Source organism: Clinocottus analis, unplaced genomic scaffold (genome assembly GCF_023055335.1).
Source record: "Clinocottus analis isolate CAN_PGR_092001 unplaced genomic scaffold, fCliAna1.0.p SCAF_15, whole genome shotgun sequence".
Classification (NCBI taxonomy): Eukaryota; Metazoa; Chordata; class Actinopteri; order Perciformes; family Cottidae; genus Clinocottus; species Clinocottus analis.
Window position 1 is genome coordinate 513,513 of NW_027175876.1, and position 15,444 is coordinate 528,956.

Sequence of the window (15,444 nt, forward strand, 5' to 3'; positions counted from 1 at the left end):
GTCATGTTTTTTTTTTGTCAGATTTTTTTTTGTCAGATTTTTTTTGTCAGATTTTTTTGTCAGATTTTTTTTTTGTCAGATTTTTTTGGTCAGTTTTTTTTGTCAGATTTTTTTGTCAGATTTTTTTTTGTCAGATTTTTTTTGTCATGTTTTTTTTTGTCAGATTTTTTTTTGTCAGATTTTTTTTTTGTCAGATTTTTTTGGTCAGTTTTTTTTGTCAGATTTTTTTTGTCATGTTTTTTTTTTGTCATGTTTTTTGTTTGTCCGATTTTTTTTGTCATGTTTTTTTTGGTCAGTTTTTTTTGTCAGATTTTTTTGTCCAATTTTTTTTTTGTCAGATTTTTTTTGTCATGTTTTTTTTGTCATCTTTTTTGTTTGTCAGATTTTTTTTGTCATGTTTTTTTTTGTCAGATTTTTTTTGTCAGATTTTTTTGTCAGATTTTTTTTTTGTCAGATTTTTTTTGTCATGTTTTTTTTTGTCATGTTTTTTGTTTGTCAGATTTTTTGTCATGTTTTTTTTTGTCATGTTTTTTTTTTGTCAGATTTTTTTTTGTCATGTTTTTTTTGTCATGTTTTTTTTTGTTATGTTTTTTTTTTGTCATACTTTTTTTGGTCCTTTTTTTGCATGCTTTTTTTTTGGTCATATATTTTTTTGTCAGATTTTTTTTGCCATTACTTTTTTTGGTCACTTTTTTCATACTTTTTTTTGTTTGTCAGATTTTTTGTTGTCATAATCATGACATTTTTTGTTGAAGAAATGGGCTTCCATAAAAATGTCCAGTTTCATTCTTACTCATATTCAGAAGGTTTGCTCACGAATCATTGATTTACACAACATTTTACTCCAAAAAAACATGGAGAAAATGTATTTCTTTTATGGCAGTATCTTCTGATTTAAACAGTGATACAAAGAGATTTCCAAAATTCCCCACTGTAAAAACATTTTACTCCAAAAAATCAAAATAAATTGAGCCATGGCTTTATGTATTGTTACACTCTACTACCCCCTACACACACACACACACACACACACACACACACACACACACACACACACACACACACACACACAAAGGCTTGGAGAGCCAAGGAACATTCCTGTTGTGTCTTGGAATGCCACTTTCCCATTTTACACGTGTAAACTTTCATGTTAACACTCTCATCCCACGGACTCGCATGCAGATTGTGAAACATTGTTCAAGGCCATTGTGCGGCGATGCATTTCACATCTCACTGCCTCCGTCGGCAGCAGACTGTGAAACGGGCCCCCGACTGATTAACTTTTCAAAGCTAACAGGCATGAAGAGTGTACAGCGTTAGCGATTCAGCCACGCCGCGGCGACCCCACACGGCCCGTGTGCACTCGTGCCGGCGTGCAGACGGAAGCTGGTGCCGCGCCAGGCCGACACGCGCCGTGTTTCCATATGGCGGTCCCCGAAGAGGAGCGCATGTCTGCCGCCATGCCAGACGGCCTCTGTGATCTGGTCCGCCGGGTCCTGAGCCGCTCTGCACACCCAGCACATTACACCATGTGTTGTGCATCCGCATTCAACTCAGCTGTTTTGTGCGTGTTTGAAAACAGCAAGCTGGAGGAGTCGCCCCCTGGTGGTCAGGAGAGAGAATGCAGCTTTAACACATGAAGCAAAGGCTTCTATACAACCAGAGGAGTCGCCCCATGGTGGTCAGGAGAGAGAATGCAGCTTCAACACATGAAGCAAAGGCTTCTATACAACCAGAGGAGTCGCCGCCTGGTGGTCAGAAGAGAGAATGCAGCTTTAACACAGGAAGTGTAGACTTCTATACAACCAGAGGAGTCGCCCCCTGGTGGTCGAGAGAAAATCCAGGTTCAGCACATTAAGCCTAGACTTCTATACAACCAGAGGAGTCGCCCCCTGGTGGTCAGGAGAGAGAATGCAGGTTGTAAGATACTGATTTGTCTGCTTTGTGCCACCTGCTCAGCAGGAACACTAAACATTTCAACACTATCACACAGATGAAAAGCCATCTGGATCAATCTGGAACACGTCTGTCACCGACACGGAAGCATGAACATGTTACAGTGATATATATGGAAGGCAATTTTTATATAAAAACACACAACAGGAACAAACATTAAAGAACTGTGACCACTGAGTGGAAAAAAAAGATGTTTCACAATAAAAGCCTCTCAGAAAAAGGAGGGATCATTGACAGCAGCTCAACAGCTAACAATGAAACAAAACAGCAAAGTTGACATGAATGAAATGAATGAAATAGTGTTTGAGTGAACTAGAGAAATCAGAGCAGACGTGTGACAGAGTGATGAGTAATGTCCTCACAGTGGATGCAGTTTCATCTCATCTCTCATCAACCAGCGTTTCCTCACTACATGCTGGAGCCCAGTTATTGTCCAAAAACACAAGCTTTAATTTGAGAGTTTACAGAATGAGATTAAAGTGTTTGGGAAAGCCACTTAACATAATGTTAGTGTGGGTAGTTTTGATCCAAGACTCTGGGAAATCACGCCTTTTAAATGCATCATAAAGATGGGTGATTTAGTAAAGACATTGCACAGTGTAAAACATTTTAAAAAAAATAAAAAACACGAATGATTTGTGATGTGATTAGCGCCGGCACAGGAGGAAACCAAAACACGGCTGACATTAAACTGAAGGAGAGTGAAGCTTTTATCCCTGAAGACTGGACTCAATCATTTAAAAGTAGTGTCTGTAACGCGATCGCCACCAGTGGCGCCCTAGAGGAGAACATTTGGCTATTTTTAGGGCTTAGCTCCCTATATATAAGCACTAGATATAACATTTATTTGTGGCAGTGTCAGTTCACTTGCTGGACATTAATGCTGCGTTCACAACAAACGCGTTGCAAATGTTACTCGCGCCTGAAAGGGGGCGTGGCTGATATCTCCGTAGCTCATCTCCGTAAAAGCGGTTGCTGTTTCCGCTCGTGCAAATTTGCGCTGCGTCAAAAAAAAAGAAATTGTGCTGGGGGAAAAATTCGCTTTTTTGCAACCTATCGCGTCTTTGCACGTAATCTAGTCGCAACTCAAATTTGCAACGCTTTTGGTGTGAACGCAGCATTACAGTGAGCGACAGGTTTCTGCCGCTACCAGAGCTATGTCCTCGCAAATATGGTCATTTTCATCCGGATGGATGGATGGATGTCAATGTGTGCGTTATTAAAATGTGTTTAAATCTGAATCAGGTCAGTAAGAAAGTATTTAATTGCCTCCAACGATCCTTGATATGGATTCATGCATCCTGTGATTGGTTCATGACGTAAAGAGGTTTTGCAAATTAATGAATTAATTCAGCAGCTCTTTATTTAAAATGGCATAACGTGCCTCTTTGCTGTGTTTGTGTTTTTCAGATCTTGTAGGAGGGTTTTGCTTTTATTTTTTTTAAAGGAAGGTTCAACACAAGTATGAGATTTCCTTTTTATGTCAAATTCAATAAATCCCCTTTCTTATGAAATGAAACACCAGATTCAGCCCTCCTCCATAGCCCAATCGTTTTCACGCTCCCTTTGTTGTAATAAACGGTCGCTACAAAAAGGCCTTAATTATTCACAGCACTTATACCTGAAAGTAAGCGGTTGTTAAGAGCGAGAAGAACCCCAAAAAAATCATTACAGAAAAAAAAAGCCAAAGGGAAATTATCTTCTCTTTGCAAATCCTGGCAATCATTTAGACGAGTTTCATCTGGAACGTTAAACTCAATGTAAGGAAGTTCATCCGAGTACAAGCCTGAGAAATTATTCAACCTAACAGGAGTTTTTCTTTCCGAGAAGAGCAAATTGGAGCATGTGGAGGAGGACGAGGGAGCCGAGGCGGTTAGCCGTCGCTGGCAGTCTTATCGCGGGATGCTGAGGGGAGGCGAGCCCCCCGTCAGCCCATTAGAGAGACATTAAGGGCTTTTAATTACCTCATACTGTGCTATTTTGACCAGATTTATTGGATTTAATTAGAGTTCTAACATGTGATATCTGTTGAGAGTTGGACTAAATGTCTGGTGTGAGGATATTTAGGATGCAAGGGGCCGCGCTAATTATCAGGAGCAGAGAGGGGCGGAGCTAAACAAAACACAGACAGTTATGTTACAGTCAGGCGTCTATTCCACTCAATGAATTTACAAAATGAAACCAAGAAAAACTTAGATTTCCTTTTCTTGGAACAGAAAAAGTCTTCACACTTTGTCTTTGTGTGATCTAGAGGGGTGGACAAATTAAGATGAACACCAAAATATCACATTTGATGGCAGTTTGATTAATTTATTGGTTAACCCTTCCTTTTAAAATACTCATCCCTGTTTGTCTGCGGGTCCCCCGGTCGGATTGTACTGTGTTTTTGGATGTTTGGGCCCTCCTTGTTCCTCTGTGCGTAAGATTCTTCAACCTTTTGTTTGTTTGTGGAGCTGTGTCTTGTAAAAAATAAAAGTATGAGAAAAAAATAAAATAAATCATGATTTTGACAAAAAAAAAAGGATGGAAAAAAATGACAAAAAAAAGTAATGACAAAAAAGTGACAAAAAAATATGACAAAAAAAAGAATGACAAAAAAGTGACCAAAAAAAAGTTGGATAAAAAAAAGACCAAAAAAAAGTTTCACAAAAAAAGAGACCCAAAAAAAGTACGATAAAAAAAGTTTGACAAAAAAAGTTTGACAAAAAAAAGCATGAAAAAAAAGTAATGACAAAAAAGTGACCAAAAAAAAGTATGATAAAAAAACTGACAAAAAAATATGACAAAAAAAAGTAATGACAAAAAAAGTCACCCAAAAAAAAGTATAACAAAAAAATATGACAAAAAGACAAGTATGATAAGTGTCATATTTTCTCTTCACATTTTTTGCCTTACAACAATGGCGCCTCATTATATAGAGCGCTGAGATTATTCTGCAATTTTTGATGTAAGACATGGGAATGTATAAAAGTGCCTTTAAAAGGTGAATTTAAAATGTAAAATGGAGAAAATGTCCTCAGGGTCTGAAGGGTTAAAACATGAGTTTTATCATCTGGCAACAGAGATAGTCTTCACACACTTACCCATACAGAGAGGGGGGGGGGGGGGGGGGGGGTTAGCAGGAACGTCTGACAGTAAAGGAGCAAAACATTGTACTGTATTGGATTTCAGTAAAGGGTTTTCAGGAAGGTCTTTCAGTCCATTAATCAAATTAATGCATTATTGATTTTTTTCTTTCTCCATTCATGGGTAGTTCTCACCGTGGACTCTCTTATATTATACAGGTCTCGAGGAAATTAACCTCAATGAACGGAACAAAAGTGAACCATTGGAGGGCGTCTGATGGCGAGGAGCTCCCGAATATTAAACATTTATAAAATAATTGAAAAATGTTATTTCTCATCTGGCAACAGAGACCATCTTCAGCTCACATTAATCTTTCCTACGTAGCACACATGGGCGGTTAAAAAGAAACGTACATTTGTATTTAATTGCTGTAATGTTTCTTGGCTCTAAAATTGTATTTCTCCTCCGGGTGGTCTGCATACATTCACTATCTTCTCTCTTCAATGTAAAGGATGTTGACATATTACAACGGCACTAAATAAAGATTGTATTGTATTTCAGTGCATTAAAGGTCTGGAAAGATCACATCTATGACACGTTTATTGATTATGAGATTAGATGTCTTATCTTTCCTCCAGTACACAGCGGGGTTGGACAACCGGGCCGTAAAGACTCAAGCAAAACATAAAAAATGTATTTAATTGCAGTGAGACTTTGATGTTTTGTGTCAGTTCTGCGAGTGTAAATGTCATCAGGTAAAACTCGGGTCACAAGCCGCTCCTTCCTTCGATGGGTGTCCCCGCTGTAGCAAGCTAGCTGCTGCTGCTACTGTCCGCGACTCTGCTGCCCGAGTCGGGCGTCGAGCCGGTGCTGGTCCCGCTACCTTAGGTGATTGTCGGGAAGCTAGCAGAGACCTCGCGGGGAGCCAGTGGGCAACTAGCAGCAGCTCTGGCTAGCTGCAGCGGGCAGCTAGCTGCAGCGGGCAGCTAGCTGCAGCGGGCAGCTAGCTGCAGCGGGCAGCTAGCTGCAGCGGGCAGCTAGCTGCAGCGGGCAGCTAGCTGCAGCGGGCAGCTAGCTGCAGCGGGCAGCTAGCTGCAGCGGGCAGCTAGCTGCAGCGGGCAGCTAGCTGCAGCGGGCAGCTAGCTGCAGCGGGCAGCTAGCTGCAGCGGGCAGCTAGCTGCAGCGGGCAGCTAGCAGGGACACCACCGATGGTAGTAGCAGCTCGTAAGCCGACTTTTATGGTAAATAATATTTCTTTGGGACCGATTAGGTGAAATTGGATATTTTTCCCACGGCACAGTGGTTGAATATCACTCGTCCAGAGGACTGTTGAGCGAGACGCCGTCTCCCTGACCTCTGACCCCCGTGACCTGTTCCATGTGGCGCCTTTTTTTTTCTTCCTCCCCCAGGGCCCTGAGCGAAGGGTCATCTCCGTCCTCGCTGGTGGGAGAGGGTCAGACTTTGATCGGCCTCCCTCTCCCTCTCTCTCTCTCTCTCTCTCTCTCTCTCTCTCTCTCTCTCTCCGAGTCCGATGGCCGACGCTCGGCAGCGTGACGGCCGACAGCCGCGACAACCGGCTGACAAACTGAATCAGCCGATCGGTGAAGCGAGCGCCGCCGCGTCAGACCGCGCGGCGGGACTCCATGTTGCCGAGATGCGCTTGTCACTCGTCTTCCTCTTGAGCAGGTATGAAGGGTGACAAGCCAGTTTAATGTAAAGCAGGTCGTACAGTGTTCAGCGCAACTCGGGCTCCTCGGAGGCGGAGAGCAAAGTCGATATCGTTCTATTGAAGCTGTCGCGTGTTTAGCGTGCCCACTGGATGTTTATTGACATCTGTATGAAAAAAACACTGCTGGTATTTGCTATGAAATACTTTGATTTTAAAGAAAAAAGCAGAAGAAGAGCTTGTAAAGCAGGAGCCGTTTCACAAAATCCGCAACATTTCCTCCTGAATGAGAAAATTCATGAATAAAAAAAAAAGTTCATCCCACATATGATCGCTGAAAACACGCCAACCACGATTTTTTTTAAATGCGCTGATCATGTTTTGTGGGTATTTTGCACTATTTTGCTTTTCATAATGTTCTTCCGTCAGACGAGTGGAAAGAAAACATTCAAAATACACATTTTAGATGTTTTATTTTAATACTTTGTGTATTTCTGTTTGTGGAACTCTCTTTAATTCCCCCAGACGTTAGCGTGACATAACGCCTCATTTGCATATTCAAACAGGACGTCAGAAAACATGTAATAGTAAAAATAAAGCCTCTAAGTTATCATATTATGATATAAGTTATCATAATACTAGGAAAATGTCATGGTGATATCTCTAAAAAACACTTTTGTTACCCTGATTGTTGCATCAGTAGATATGATAAGATCAATATGAATTTATTAGTCCTGTAGTACATCAGAAAAGAGGGTAGAGTGCATGAGACTTATTCAAAAAATGTATATAAATAATAAACAGAATAAACCAATAAAAACAGTACATAATGTACAATAACTGAAAAGTATATATACAGACAGAATACAGTTCACTGCATCATATTCAGTCATTTTAATATTTCCCCAATCAATTGGCATAATGATAAACGTGACTTAAAGACTGTGAGTGAAGGGAAATCTCCTTGATTATTGATTCCTGGCTTTCGGCCTCTCATTTGCATCAGTCGTGAGATGAACAATGAGGTCATTTGAAGACGGAAACTTGAAGCCTGCAGCCGGTGGAGTTCGCCCGTAAGAGGATCCGACTCCACGCTCGCAAGGTGCGCTCCAGATTGTGTAAACTCGGGCGTCGGTGCGTTAAAAAAATCCTGACATTACCCGTGAAACGTAATCAGAAGGATTTCAGCCTTCGGGAACGCTCTGAATTTTTCACGGGCAATTCTCAGATTGATCCACTTCAGCTGCAATTTGCTGCTCCGGCTCTTCGGGGATAAGAGGACTCGACAGAAAGAATACGGCTGAAGAACGACACGAAATCCCGTCGGTAGAAGAAGAAGAAAAAACCTCCTCGCCTCCGCCCCGCTGTGGCTTTTTAACAACTTCAAAGGAAAAGCACTTTTATAGGTTGAAGACAAAAGAGGTTAAAACCTCGAAGATATGATCCTAATGCAAAGTGTTCCTGTAAAGACACTTTAAGTGCTTCTCATTTCAAGCCTGTTGAAGCAGATACAGGAAGTTGCCTCCTGTCTGGCTTAAGGTTGAGTTACGACGACATGCAGAGTATTTAAAAAAGCTTAAATATGAACTGAAGGCAGAGGAGTAGTGTGACGTTGGTGTAGAAAATGACAATTTAGGGCCACAAAGATAAACCTGTAAACATGCAGAGTAGCCAGTATACTAAATGGAAAACGTATGATTCAAATATAAAGCGTGCATTTCTTTGTCGAGTTGTGTGCAAAAAAAACTCTTTTTAAATTGTAAATTGAAATATTGGACAGAGAAATATCCCAATAAGTGATTTCCCCTTAATTTGTTCCATACCACGACATCACCGGTGTTCAAAATGAGTGCCTATTTGCAGATATAACAACAAATATTGGACTCTTTTTGTGGAACTATAACTGCCCCAGCAATCCAGCCATAATGAAATATATCTTCATGAACATTTCAGGAGCAACATCTGACTCAGGAATGATCTATGAGAGTGTAATATGGAGGAAGATTGTGCTCTTCTAGGTCAAGTTAAAGCTGGAATATCGTTGGTCTGTTGTCACCGAGAACAATACCTATTGTTCCCACTGTCTCCAATGTCGGCGACGCCAAAAAGAAAAGCGTTGACGGAGCGAGTCGCTTTCGCTTTCGCCCTCTGGTGACCGCGCGGTGCGTTTAGCGGCGCTCCGTCTACCCCGCCGTGTCGCTCCGCGAGGCCTCCCGTCCTACCTGGTTGCCGCAGATTGATTTGCTGTTTGAGGGCTGCGAGGTGATGCACGGCCGGCCTCTGCGGAAGAAAGAGGCCTCGGCTGTCAAAGCCTCTGCAGTCCGGCATCTGTCATTCAGCTCGGGATTAGCTCCGAGAGCGCCGGAGCCCAGAGAGCGATGGAGCCCCTCGCGAGAGTCACATGGTTCAAATATCACCCCCCGTCTATGATTTGTCTTCATTTCTATGAGCTTCTTTGAGAAATTAAGTGGCTCAATATCTGCTCGATGAGAGCTGAGTGTTGCTAGAATGAAGCTTAAACCCAAAGAGGAATGAGTCAGCGATTTTGTTTGGGTTAAAATGCCTGAAATCTGTGTTTAAAACGAGCTGCAGTGGTTTTAATGGTTCCTTCTGCGCTATAGATCCTATGGAAGTTCATCTCCGCCAAAAATTATGAGATAAAAAGTTAAAGTTATAAGATAAAACGTCATAATTATGAGATAATGAAGTCAAAATTATGAGATAAAAAGTCATAATTTGGTTAAATGCCTAAAATCTGTGGTTAAAACAAACTTCAGTGGTTTTAATGGTTCATTCTGCGCTACAGATCATATGGAAGCCCATTTCCGCTAAAAATTACAAGATAAAAATGTATTATTACGAGATAAAAAGTCATAATTATGAGACAGTAAGTGCTTGTGATGCCGTCTTTTATCCCTCCTGTCATCTTCATGTGTCTTCATCCCCTCGCTGGTCTAACATGCTAACTATGAAAGCTAACTGTTGCTGATTTAGCTCAACAAACAATAGCATTGCTATCAATGTAGCTGTTGCTGTGTTTCTCAAAGACGGGCGACCGGTACCACAGACTGCACATAGCCTTTAATCAAGAACTTTACTGTCTCATAATTATGACTTTTTATCTCATAATTATGACTCTTTTTTTGTTGTGGCGGCAATGGGCTTCCCTAAGATACCGTGTAAGTGTCATGGACTCCAGTGGAAAACATCCCATCGGCCTTTCTGTCCAGGGAACCGGTGCAACGCTAACTTCCGGGCTCGGCCTCCAATAATACACTCAATAATATTTCAACCCTGCAGCTCTATGGAGAAGTTTTCCAGCGAGCAGGAGGCTTGTTGAGATCATTGATTGACCATTTCAGCTCCTGCTTCCTCTCTTTTCCCTCGCAGTCTTTTTCACTGCAGCTTTTTGGGACACGCAAATCCCCCCCGGACTCCCCCCCCTCTCAAAAGCATGAAGTTGGCCTCTGCAATCAGAGGTAATGTATTTCCACCGTCCGTCCCGTGCTTCAGACTCTGCCAATCAAAAGGAGTGCACTGAGGGTCAATCCCAGATCAGCAGCTGTCTGATTCAAAACCAGAAAACAAAACATGAAATCCTAAATAGGATTTAAAAAAAAAAAAAAAAGTTCGGGCAAATTCAAGAAATCATCTCATTGATTTCCGCTTTTACTGGCATTGTATTTGGATCGTCGTGTTCTCGATCGTTCCCACTAATACAGTAACAAGATCCCTTTTCCCTTTTCAAAATAAAAGTCTGATTCATCTATTAGAGAGAATATACATTCTTCAAAGAATACAGTATCATATAGGCATACGTCAAGAACCATTAATAAGGCAAATAGAAGGACCTTCCATGGGGTTATTTGCACTATTTATTGTTATTATTACACTATTTGAAGGATTAGAACCACTAGCGTGGTTCCAACATTTCCTTCAAATCCAAATGTTTAAACTAGATGAAGCTAATTAGAAAGATGCCATAATTTATGCCCCCAAACAACGTGTTTTTTGCATAATGAAACATTCTGCTTCAATCATTAAAGGTTGCCATTAAGTCTTTTTCAAAAGCAACATTTTCAATCCGTCCCCGACAAAACTCTGATTACTTAAGAGACTAAATACAAACCACACGCCAGTTGGATATTTCTAAAACGCAGCATGCACCTGAGTTTCTTTGAACAGGCGCCTCATTCAAACTCTCAAATACAGAAAACGCTCCGGCTCTACATTGTTTGGTGCTGGAGAGACAGGAGGTGTCATGTTGGACTATGATCTACGACAGCAGGCTCTCTTCTTGCGTCGCCCTGTGTAGCTCGTGTTGTCGTGTTGTGTTACGGTCGTGCACCAAGAGCGGCGGTTCTTACCTGCACCGTGCTGCCGCTCTGCCATAGGTTCACCTCACAGCCTCCACGCCGACGGAAGCAGACGACCTGGAGGACACAGGAGACGACAGCACACCTGTCACGCCAAACAAGAGGCACTGAGTCGCACACTGCCGAGCTCCCTGCAGTAACACACACACACACACACACACACGAGTGTTTTCACATAATGTAAAAATATCTGACTCCTGCTGCGTATCTTTTCCGACAAAGTCTTCCAAATCTATTCCTCTTAATGTGTTTTCTCAACTTAGATATTCTATTTTGAATATAAGAAAAACACAGTATAGAAGTCCATGTGTTAAACCTGCATTCTCTCTCCTAACCACCAGGGGGCGACTCCTCTGGTTGTATAGAAGTCTATGCTTCATGTGTTAAAGCTGCATTCTCTCTCCTGACCACCAGGGGGCGACTCCTCTGGTTGTATAGAAGTCTATGCTTCATGTGTTAAACCTGCATTCTCTCTCCTGACCACCAGGGGGCGACTCCTCTGGTTGTATAGAAGTCTATGCTTCATGTGTTAAAGCTGCATTCTCTCTCCTGACCACCAGGGGGCGACTCCTCTGGTTGTATAGAAGTCTATGCTTCATGTGTTAAAGCTGCATTCTCTCTTCTGACCACCAGGGGGAGACTCCTCTGGTTGTATAGAAGTCTATGCTTCATGTGTTAAAGCTGCATTCTCTCTCCTGACCACCAGGGGGCGACTCCTCTGGTTGTATAGAAGTCTATGCTTCATGTGTTAAAGCTGCATTCTCTCCTGACCACCAGGGGGCGACTCCTCTGGTTGTATAGAAGTCTATACTTCATGTGTTAAAGCTACATTTTCTCTCCTGACCACCAGGGGGCGACCCCTCTGGTTGTATAGAAGTCTATGCTTCATGTGTTAAAGCTGCATTCTCTCTCCTGACCATCAGGCGGCGACTCCTCTGGTTGTATAGAAGTCTATGCTTCATGTGTTGAAGCTGCATTCTTTCTCCTCACCACCAGGGGGCGACTCCTCTGGTTGTATAAAAGTCTATATAAGTGACTCTACTTCTCTCTTGATGTATTCCCTCAGTAAACATTGTAAACATGAGTTTATGTCTCAATCTCTAGTTTCAAGTCTTCTTCTATACAGCGTGATGTCTATTTAGTACATTATGCTCCGTCAAACAGACCATAAAGCAGGTGACGCTTTAGGGGCGGGGCTACAAGATGATTGACAGGTTGCTGCCGCTACCTTATTCCAAAACTCTCATCTTCATAACTCCGCCCACTTCCTTTTTAGTCTCTGGTGACGACTGTTGGCAACTCCTCTCCGCTCTTATCTGCACTTTTGGCGGCTGTACAGTGAGAGAAGTTCAGACACACACACACACACACACACACACACACATTCATCTCTCTGCCTCGCCACACACTTGAGAAAATAAATTGAAAGTTGAATTAGATGTTGAGCTCGAACAGCTTCCTGTCCAGCGATGATTAATAGAGCAACACCCCCCCCTCCCTCCCCCACACCTCGGATATCAGTAACACCAGTGTCACTGTAACTCGTCCCACTGGACGGTGATGAATAGTAACGACCTTTTTGGCTTCTCGCCGCTCTGACATTTACAGCTAATTTACACACATTTGAACATTTGAGCCGTTTAGCTCGCGTTCGCCATCCGGAGTGAGCGACAACGTTAGCTTAACTCCGGCTCCAACGCGGAGGTGTGCGTTAGCTTTTTCCTGGCGGAGTCCGACCGGGATGTCTGATCTGCTTTGCAACGCGACCCCTTTGTTGGTGTGTTTTCTTTTCTTTTTTTTTTGTGTCTTCGCTAAATCCACAGACCTCGTATCAATATCCGCAAAGCCCGTCTGGCAGAATAAGCCGATGAGATGCGGTGACACGGCCGGCCTCGATCCCGCAAATGTTTTGTTTTTTTTTACAGAATTCAAATAGGAGGGTGGAGGAGAGGGATGCGATCATCCGGGCTCGCCGCACATGCATCTTGCATATTCACCCGGCTGAGCGATCGCCGACTTCCCTCCTCTAACGTTGGCAGCAGAAGATCTTAAAATGCAAATGTTGGGGGGAAAATACGAGTCATTTTTTGGGAAATAGTTTTGGAAAAGAGACACCTTTAACCTCAATGAAAGGTAGAAAAACAATACACAAGAGTCACTTGGAGGACAATATGTCCCTCTGAAGTGTGGTGGAGTAGCGCAACATTAGAAATACTCAAGTGTAAGTACATGTATGTTGAATGGGAACTTGAGTGAAGTACTTTAGAGGTGGCAAAACAAGAAAGCCGTCTCTTGTAGATATTGGTGAATGCCACAAATACTTACTTACCATTGTACAATATTTACTTCCTCGCTTTTGCTCCACAAACAGCTTTTCACCGGCGTTTAGCCGTCACCTGCGAGCCTGTAATCCTCTCAACGAGTCAGAGTGCAGGGACGGAGTCTCACATCCTCGCAGTAATGAAGTGTGTGATCAGGCGACGCTCCACGTGCACCGTGTTAATACACTCTGTGCCGCGGGACGCCTTTGTGTGAGGGATCTCCCCCCCAACACACACACACACACACACACACACACACACACACACACAAAATGAAGCTAATCCGACCCGACAGCAAAATCGCGGCTGCACCAAAATGTTTAATAACCTACTTTCCGTGATTACACGGCGGTACACCTGCAAAGCTCATTAGCTCCAGGTTATCGAGATCAAAAGATTCACGGGCTTTTTATAAGTCAATTAAAAGCGATGGAAGATAATGAGTTTTGATGGAAAGCGTTAACAGGCTTTTCAGTGATACGTCTTGTTGAATCAGGGAACATATTTTCAAAGGGCTCGGCTCCAAATATACAAGATAAAGGTGCATCTTTTTCTCTCTTTTTTCAATTAGGGGTTATTGTTTTTCTTAATTTTTTTTGTTAAAAGATTTTGTTTTGGTTTTACTGGATGTCACCCAGATTTTTAAATTCCCAGGCAACAAAGAGCTGTCGTGATCATTGGAGTATTTCTCCCCGGTGTTTCCTATGTGATTGGTTGATATCTTTTGTTTGTTTCATGCACATAACGTGTTCAACTCTCATGGTTTATAAGGCAACGTGAAACATAGCTGCAGCGGACATTAAGTTTTGATCAATTACAAAGTTACAGGTTAATAATAATCTGCCTGCAGCTGCTGCTGCAAAAAAAGGAAAACTCAAGTTTCACATCCGGCAAAAAGAAATCAACATAAATGGAAGTAAGTTTACTAACGAGCACCTCCATTGTATGACGCTACATCAGCTAGCTTCACACTCTTAGCGGAACAATGCTGATGAAGCGTGTTGCAAAATAGCTCTTAGCGCCTGTTTCTTCAGGCGGCTCAGAACAGGTGGAACAAAAACATACGATCGGTTGACTTGGTGCAGTTTGTGGCTTCAGGTCACCGGCTTCCATTTAAAAGTGACCTGTAGCGTGTTGCCGCGCGGCTAGCGGCGGGAACGCAGCGTACGATCTTAGCTAACGTTGCACGGAGATGCGGGGGGAAACGAGGACTCACAACGCAATGGATCGGGGCCGTAGGGCTGCACAGGAAATCAAATATTAATCCCGATCCCGATTATCTCCGTTAAATTTAAATGAACGACTGCAATATTGATGCTAGAAAACGAGCGCGAAGCAGCGATATCGGCGACCCGTACGTACGGCTGAGACCTTTTAGCTCCGTCGTCTTGATTCATATCCATGCAATTAATGCGTTCATCATCAAATTGTCGTATCTCGACTGGAATCTTTCTCTTGACGTGCGCCAGGTTGATGCATTTACTTTTGAAACGTCAAAATTGAGGGTGAATATTCCTTTGTTTTGCTATATTAAATATATATATATATATATATTTACATATATATATATATATATATATATATATATATATATATATACGTATATACATATATATATATATATATATATATATATATATACATATATATATATATATATATATACATATATATATATATATATATATACATATATATATATATATATATATATATATCACAAAAAAGACTGTAATGCCATTTTTGTGTGATGTCTTGCAGCTCTAATTTTTTGTTTATTTCACTAATAAATTTTTTGTCAACAAAAATCTATGAATAATCTTGATAAACAATCTGCTCATCTAATTGATTCATCTGTGATGAAAAATAAATCCAGTCTTGATTGTAATGTTTGATTTTGTTCTACACATCAATTCATTTCGAAAAAAAACAACCTCTCATCTTATTTTTCCTCCCCCCACATTTGGTCCTTGAATGCACCACATAACAATGAAAAATTCAGCAGTAGGTAAGAAGCTCTTGTTTTCCCGCCCACTTGAATTACCGCCTGCTCCGATAC

General features: G+C 41.8%; 1 protein-coding gene across 5 annotated transcripts in view; it reads right to left on the minus strand.

Moving 5' to 3' along the window:
• lrfn2b (leucine rich repeat and fibronectin type III domain containing 2b) overlaps positions 1-15,444 on the minus strand; it is a 99,417-nt gene that overhangs the window by 31,086 nt on the left and 52,887 nt on the right. For all 5 annotated transcript variants that reach the window (XM_068577236.1, XM_068577238.1, XM_068577239.1 and 2 more), the window contains one exon: positions 11,056-11,121. The gene's annotated coding sequence lies outside the window, so the exon portion shown is untranslated. The remainder of the gene's footprint in view (positions 1-11,055; positions 11,122-15,444) is intronic.